This window comes from Geospiza fortis, unplaced genomic scaffold (assembly GCF_000277835.1).
Source record: "Geospiza fortis unplaced genomic scaffold, GeoFor_1.0 scaffold167, whole genome shotgun sequence".
NCBI lineage: Eukaryota > Metazoa > Chordata > Aves > Passeriformes > Thraupidae > Geospiza > Geospiza fortis.
The window spans coordinates 1,623,336-1,632,554 of record NW_005054355.1 but is presented as its reverse complement, the minus strand read 5'-3'; positions in this window follow the sequence as shown (position 1 = coordinate 1,632,554).

Genomic DNA, 9,219 nt, shown 5'->3' with positions numbered 1-9,219 from the left:
AGCACTTTGCAAAAATGGCAACATCATTTCCTTAACTTCTCAGGTGGTGAAAGTGAGGCACAGAGAGAGGAAACCACTGCACATAGATCGTCCAGCAGGATAGTGACAGACCCAGGGAAAAAAGCATATCTCCTCTGTCACAGTCCAATGCTCATTCTGTGTTTTGTCAGACTGTCTCTTCGCATTCTTAAATAGTTCCTGAAACACATAAAGAAGCCTGGTTTGACCTATACAGCCAAGTGCATCTTTCTTGATAGTCTGTCAATAGATCAAAAAATATTTCCACATCAGGGATGCAAAACACTTAAAAGCACTATGTTTAGTAACACTTTTATAAATGTTTATACATTTAATCTTTGTAAAAAAATTTGCTGATGATGCTCAATATCACAGCAATGGATTCCATGGATGAAGCTGGAAAATCAGAAAAATTATCAACGTTAAGGCATAATGGGTCACATACAGAGGTCAAAAGCCCTCAGATGCTAACACACCGGTGCCAAATGTCATCATGTGCGGCACATGCCTTAGCAACCATCATAGAATTATGACAGAATCTCAAAGAGAAAAATAAAAGCTATATATAGAACCTTTTAACATTATTGCTTGAACTGGAAGAATTATTTACATAGTAAAATATCTTGCAGAAGTACAATATAGGGGATCTAAATTACTTAAAATGTACTGACTGCAAAGATATTACAGGCTGAAATTAAGCCCTGGACTTCTTTTTTTTGAATGTGCCTCATAGCAAGAATAGAATAATTGCATAGCAAAGATAGAAATTAAACAAGTACCTGCCAATGTTTAGGCTTGAGGACCGTATTCCTTTAGTTCCCAGCTGAAGCTGACTCCTCACGTGCTATGTAATAAGCCATGAAGTATTTCATGGACTTGCATGTATCAAAGCAAGGCCAGAACAGAAGCAATATTACTCAAGGACCACAGACTCAAAAGAGAGCATATTTTATACCCTTGCATTGCCATCCTTGTTTCTACTATTAGATTTTACATATCTTGCATACATGTGAGCTGGTTTATAATGTTTGTTTTGCTATTACAAATAGAATTATTTTTTTTAATATGGAAAAAATAAGGTAGAACAAGAAAATGTAAAGCTTTATTACATTTTGTGTTTTATTTGGGAATGTGGTATGACTGTAATAGCCTGTTTAGAATGTTTATGCAAAATATTTAAAACATGTAAGTTCTACAGTGAATTTTAGCACCAAGAAAACACAATCTAGCCAAAAGAGATCTTTAAAATGCATGACTTTTATATGTAGATATGAAATATTAAGGTATGTTCTTGTCATGAAAACGTGTTGTTGCGATTTCTTTAGCAAATATTTTGTTTCAAAACTGAATAAGAAGTCATTTGTGTCTACTAGTTTCCATATTTGTGATGATCTAAACATTCAAAATAAAGTTTTAAATCTTAACACAAGTTTGGAAGAAGTTTTGTTGTTGCCTCCATTTGTTTGGTTAATATTATATATTTTTTGAAATTGCAAAGGCAATTCTCTAAATCAAAACAGACTCTAACATGCTAGGCAGTGTCCCAAAATCTTCAGCTATACAAATCAGTTCTGAGAGAACTGGAGCGGTATTACCTTACCTAATACTTCTTCTATTCTATTCTGGCAAACACACAAAGAAATCTACCTCCATAAAAAAAACCAAAAAACTAAACCAAACAAAACCAAACCAAAACAGCTTATCAGTAGATGCTCCTTTTGGCCAACAAAAAGCAAAATAATTCTGGAAGCAAAATAAATCTAGTCTGTATTTTATTATTTGCTTTAAAATTATGGCAGATAGAACTGTATGCTTGTGAAAAATTAATACTTAATGTATGGATCCTGCTATTCCTGCTCATTTCTAAAAAAAAATTCCTGATGTTCTTGCAAAACTTCCCACTACTGTATTCTATATTACCACCTGTTCCGAAAAATATCAAAAATAATAGTTTACCACTTCTTGCAATTCAGAAGATGCAGCCAAAGTTGTTCAGTTAAATAATTATTTTTATATGCAAGTAATAATTCATATTCAACAGAGGAAGGGATCCATAAACAATCTGGAGTACACAGGGACAATGATAGGCACTTGAACCAGTGATGAAATATTGACCATTGAATGTAAATTTAATGTTACTGTGAAGTAATTGCATTTGTCAGACCACAAAGGTTTTTATTTTTAGTAAAGAGCTCTTATGAATTCTTTTTTTTTTTTTTCTTCTTTCAGTATGCTGTCAGTTAACAGTCACTAATTACTTTATAAATGTTATCAGATTCCACAGAAATAACAGAAACAAAATTCCCTTGCTTTTAATATTTTTCCCATTGATTACTACTCCTGTTTCCCAATAGAAAATATTTTAATTTTTAACTCATACCCTCATTCAAATTTGTGAATACCTGCCACACTTATTTCATTGGCAATTTAACTGACATGTTTCACCCATCTTTGAAGCACGTTTTCTAATTAATCCACAAATTTATTTCATGTAGTCAAGTGTGTCTAAAGTTTAACTTCACTAAAACTGTAAAGGAGAGCGGAGCTTTGAAAATACATGGTGGGTGTTCCTTGTGAAGGATGCAGACTCTCCTGTAAATTAACCAGATGTATTTGCAGTTTAAAGAAAGCACTAAAACTCTTCTGTTTCATATAATTTATCTTGGCTGAGTACACTATTTCATAATGGGTTATAGGGGTTATGAAATCATAAAGAAACTGAAGTTTGAAGGAGGAGTTGTTATTCAGTCTGATATGTTTATTTCACACTCAGATGCCAACAAGTGGCCCACAATGGATCCCACAAGAGCATCTCTATTCTCAGCTTCTCAGATCATAGTGCAGCTGGGAAGGGGAAGGGCAGGGCAAGGATGCAGCACCAAAATCCACCCCAAAACTAAAATCAGCTTCTCAACCTCCACACCTGGTGCTCTAAAAGATATGAATTACAGTGTCTGTCACATGGAAATTACCACTGTATTTGTATTAATTTCAGTAGAGAAAGCAACAAATAAAGAAGCAGAATTGATGTTTTTCATAAGGCATGTATAGCAAATATTTTTTTTAATATGTAAAAGGAGAAAGAATGTTCTACATTATCTTTTAAAGAGAGATGGGATGACCATTGAGGGGCCATTCACCCCAGTGTATATCTGCTTTGCTGCAACTTCTGTTCAGTGTTATTGAGAACATACTTTGCCTTTGGAATTTGCCTTCCTTCTTTACTGGTTCAGATCTTGCTGCTGACCAGGGTGGTCCTAAAAAATTATTCTTGGCCTATTTGTTACTTTTTAATTACAATAAAATAATGCTGTATGCTTAGGCACACGAATTTAATTCCAGATTTTTCCTGTAGACTAGATGTCTCCTGTGCAGTGGGGTCATTGTAACAAAGTAGAAGAAAGTTGGAGGATTATAATTTGGGATGTGAGGTAGACCCAAAGAAAATTGGAATACCAGAAAATTTTGCATTTTACAGAATTTGCTGTTTCCCAGAAAATTTAAGATCAGCAAGGACTCCTGAAAGTATTTTCAAAAGAAAAGGCAATATAGAGTGGTCATGCTGAGCTATACTAATGAATGTGGCTCTTTGGACCATCACAACAGTAGGTTCCACAAGGAGAGCAATTGCTTCTCCCTCAGTGATCTCATGAAATCTTTAACTCTGATAAAAGCAACTTTAAGTTGGATGGCTGACTTACATGCCTGTGTAGGAGAACACACTCTACAGCCACAGGGTTTCAGCTCTATTTTTCTTCCTCTTGGACTACTTTGGCTGAGGTAGAATTAATTTTCATCGCAGTGGCTGGTATGGGTGTATGTTTTGGATTTGTGCTGAACACAGGTCTGAAAAAATAGAGATGTTTTTATTATTGCTGAGCAGGTCTTGCACACTGCCAAGGCTTCTTGCTCCTAATGCTGAATGGGGGTGAGGAGGGTAGGGGTGCACAAGAAGCATGAGAAGCACGAGAAGCTGGGAGCAAACAGTTGATCCCAACAGGTCCTACCAGACCATACAGCATCACGCTCAATATATAGAGCTGGGTGACAAGAGAGGAAGGCCAGGGACATTTGGGGCAATGACGCTTGTCTTCCCAAGTCACTATTACATGACAGGGCCCTGCTTTCTTGGAGATAGCAGAAGGCCTGCTTGCCCACAGAAGGAACTGAATTCATCCCTTGAGAGGCTTTGCCTGTATGTGCAGCTTCTGCTTTACCTACCAATCCATTAATGTCCATTTCATCCCATGAATTTTTTCATTTATGCTTTCACAATTCTCTGCCCAATCCCACTGGTTGCAGGTGTGAGGAAGCAGCTGCTGGGGTACCTACTTGCCTGCTGGGGGTAAGCCATGATACCTATTCAGTCCAGGCAGTCCTCTTTCCCACTACATGGAGAGAGACCAGATGTCCTCCACAATGAAAGGAGATGACCTCTACAGCCATGAGCACCACACCCTTTTCTTCTGCAAACCTCACATTGAATCAAGGCTTGCCTTTTAAAATGAAATTAAAACCCAACTGGAACAACAAAGTCTAATACAGCAGCAAGGGAAAGCAAGGTAGTTCTATAGAAACGTGTCTGTAAATGACCAAATAATAGTATCTTTATATGTAGCTCCAGGAAGTGCATGTTCATGTTCCAACAAATGGTAAAATATTTTGTTAGCATACAGAGGCTGAATTACAGACAATGACTTTTCTGGGGATGCTGAAGGCAGAGAAAAGGTGAATGTGTTTATTTTCAGTGGTAATATTTCAGAAGATTGAAAAAAACGAGGAAAAAACTGGTAACATATCCTTGGAATTATCCTAATGATAAAATTTATTAAGTCACAGGTGAATCATTCAGAACAAGTAGCAGTCAATATGAACCTTAGAAAAAGATTGGGGTAAAAGAAAGAGTCTTAAATTCTGTCCTTTCTTTTTACTGCCATAACCATATTTGTCCATGGTGCTCTCCTATTTCTTTTCAAACTCAAATCTGAATCAAAGACTGCTTAATTCTGTAAGTTTGACCTTCACCTAATTGTTTCAGCATATTTTTGTTTGCTGAAAAAATCTGAATACCATTTTGCAAAAACACCAAGTTACCCCACTGTGGTAGAGAACAATTTAAATTTGTTTATTATTTACTAGAAAACAGTCCAAAATAATGTATTAATAAAGTAATAAGAGTGGTCAGTAGGCAACCACTCTGTTAAATCCTTCCCATTAAAGAAAAAAAAAATCCTATCAGTTATGTAACCACAGATAAAGCGTGCCCACATTGTAGATCTCAAAAATACCATGAAAGCCAGATGGATACAAAGTCAGAATTTTATTATGGTGGGATGGGGAGGCTGGCAGGCTGGAGGGAGGGTGGGGATTGGACAGGGAAGTGCATCTGTCTGTCTCTTTTCCCTGCCTCTCCATGCCCTGGGAAAAGCCAGAAAAGCCAGTCAGCCACACTGCCTTTGCCACAGCCAAAGCACCCACTTTTCTGCTAGAAAAGATTTATAGAGCAGAGAGAAAAATCAAAAGAGCACCATTTGTGGCGTAAATAACTGATGCTTGTGTAATGTTGGCAAGTATGGTGACATGAGGGGATTCAAAAATTATGTGAGTCAAAAGTAATATTAAACTTCAGCATTATGGAATGGCCTTCAACGCCTGTGTACATAGTTCTGCATCTCTCAGAAGCTGCCATGTCTAAAGATGGTTAGGTCCATTTGGTTACATAGCACCACTTTTAACTATTTATGGAAGCCAAATTATCTAATTTTAAAGAATCAGTTGTAGTCAAGAAAACATATTATTCTGCACTATGTAAATGTAGGAGATAATGTATTGTTAAATGCAAGCTAGTAGTTAAAACTGTATTCTATTTACTGTTGTGATTTGTTTAAACATGTAAGTTGTGTTTCCTTAGAACGTTGAAATTAGTGCTCTTCTACTGGGTCCTAATATGAGTTAGGTTAGGAAAGCAAACTTTCATATCAACATAATTTTCAGCAAGAGATCTTTAAATTACATTCAATGTCAATTAGAGTTTGTAATTCAACAGAATTTTTTAACAGTCATTTGTAGGGACAGTATTAGTCATCCTTTTCTTCCACAAATATGGCTTATTGTTTGAAATATGACTAAAACAAGTGTGTTAGAGCACCAGAAGTTCAACCAGAAGTTTAAACAGGGACAAGTTTAGCTTGTATTTTTACTTTCAAATACATGGAACTATGTGCAAGTTCACATTTTTCTAAATGCTAGGGACCAAACTTATTCTTGGTTTGGTTTGTAATAAATTTGTCCTGAAGTTTTCCAATTTGTGTTCAATAACACTGTATTTGGTGTGGTCATAATGCAAGAGGCAGATAAACCTGTAAGTTACAATAGGAGACTCCTAGGAAATGTTTTCTTTTCTGTTTTCTAATTCAAACTAATTCAATTCTGTTTTCTAATTCAAACTTTATTTGAACTATAGCAAAATGACTCATACCCATGTATCCAAGTTCCTCTAGCATAGAACTGCAGCAACTTTTTTTTTCTTGAGGTTGCAGGAAATGCACAAAGCATATAAAGTGAAAACTGTATTTCCCTATGTCTCTTAATACTGTTTTGTGAAATAGGTGTCAATTTTTCGAAGTCTATCATGTCTTCCAAACTTTCAGCACAGGGTGAAAATCTGTTTCCTTTGGATACATCAGTGCATACTCCCATAGTTCTCATGCTCATGATCTGTTTAGTTTCTAAAATATGCTGTTATTTATATATTCTTTGCAGAAGGGTTCCATAAAAATAAAATTTTAAAAAGAGATGAAAGACCATGTTAGATGAAAGCTTTCTTGAGCATTCATTTGAAAATAGCTTTGCTGACAAAAAAAAAAGAGTTCTCATCTCAGCCTCAAAAGGAACAACAACAGAAACATATTGACTTCTGCTTTCATTGGCATGATTGGCTTTGCATGAGAGAAGTAAGACTAAAATGACAATATGTCTTAATTGCACCATGATGTGAGAAAGTCAGAAAGCAACTGAATCTCCTGCGCGAGATGATGGTGTCTACTGACTTTGCTTTTAATTCATTGTCTGTGGGAAAGGAGGCCATATTCCCATTGGAATTGTAATGCAAATTGTAAATTGTAAATGTTCAATATTTGAGAGTATTTAAGTAGAGAGAAGTTAAGTAGTCTTTAGCTTAGATTTGCTCACTGACTGGACATGGGCACTTACTGACCAATAGCTCACTTCACCTTTGATGAAGTGCCTATTTAAAAAAATAAATTCATGGGTACCACTCCTCTTTTATCCTATGGCTTTGTACAGGATTATAAATAGAAAACCCCCAAATTAGTGGGAACAGGTCAGCTTTCCTTATTCTTAGAATATCATATTTCCTACTAGCAAAAGCAGAACTTTCCAGATGCATGGGGAAAGCTTTCAGTGTTTTTTGGCAGATCCATAGAGCTGGCTTTCAAAGACAGACAAATGAAGGAACCTGAATGGATGTTCTTTCTGGGAATAACACTGGCCAATGACCTCCAGTGAAAATTACATATCAAATGTCTTCCCTTCAGTTTTTTCCTTTTGAATAATAAAAATATCAGAAAAAAGCAATTTCTGTTGCTATAGTTGAATGAGATATGAATAGCGTAAATACCTTTATAAGACTTTCTACAACAAAATACTAACAAGAAAATTTGTATTATTTAACACCCAAGGAAAATATCACACAAAGACTTGGTCTTGGATTACAAACTAGTGAATGTTCAGATGTAATTCAGCTTTTCTGTCTCAGTGTAACGCTTTCTCTACCATGGAGGCAACACCTGGAGTGCTGTGTCCAGTTCTGATCTCCAAAGTACCAGAGAGACATGGAACTCCTAGAACAGGTTCAATGAAGAGCAAGGGAGATGATTAAGGGACTGGAGCATCATTGTGAGGACAGGCTGAGGGAACTGGGCCTACTCAGTCTTGAGAAGCGAAAACTGAGAGAGGGTTTCTTTCGCTAATTCCAAAATTCTCAGCTGAAATGTCAGGGGGAATAGAGTTTAGACTTTGTTAAAAATAAAAACAGAAAAACGGAGAAAGGCAAATCTAAGTCTGTATTTTTAATGCTGTTTTTTCTTTTAAACTATGTTATGTTGCTTAGACTTTTGTCCTTTTCTTTCTACCTCAGTTAAAGAGAAGATCCTGGGAAATCCTAGTAACAGTTCATAATTATTTTCCATCTCTCTTCACCCACCTCTACAGCTAAACTTTGAAGAGATAATACATACAAGGTTTCTTTCTTCAGGAATTACAGTTTCCATGTTAGTGGACTTTTTCTGGCATTTTGACGTACTGTGATAAAATAGAGAAATCCCCACCTGGCAAAAGAGGTTGCCAGGTTGGCAGCAGTGTGGCAGAAAAATCCTGCTTCACTGCATTTTTTTATCTTTTATTTTATCATTGCACAGAGAAGAAGTGTATCTGCCAGACGATTAATTTCTGGATTTTTTAATTATCTTTTGTATTTCCAGATATGAGGAAAAATAGACTGGATTTAGTCATTTATGAATCACAAATGTGTTTTCCAGCAGAAATTATGACAGATTTATTTTAGGAAAAATCTGAAGCATGGATGAATAAGAATCCTAGTAGTCTATAAATTACTTTAATGCCATATGGACAATATGATTAGTATAGCAAGCAATCTCAAAGGGAGATTAATAATGAGATATTCATTGAAAAAAAAAAGCCAAATCTGTAACAACAACAAAATAGCCGATCTAGAAACTTGAATGCCTCTCAAAAGTGTTGATAATTTTTGTGAAATTATTCTTTTGTTTCTTAACATCTTCAAGCATTCTTGGAAGGGATATTATGCCTGGAAGGGACACGGATGATTTCATGCAATTTGAGGATGATCATTTTAATTTTTTTAAATTCTGCTTTATTTCAGTGACTGAGAAAATAAATTTTTTTATTTACTGGCTTGGTTGCAATGGTTCTTTTTTCTCTCCTGTAAATAAGAATTCTTCATCGACTTGAAAAGGGCAAGCCTTGTTTCAGCACTATATGTGTCTTATGTGTCTTTTATGTTTTAATGAGCCTGTGCATTCAAACACATAATCTGATACTTTGAGGTCTACACTACCTCACTTGAGACGATGTCAACCAATGTAGCTTACAGGATTGCAGATTAAAGATTTTCCATTTTATGAACAGTTTAAAAAATTT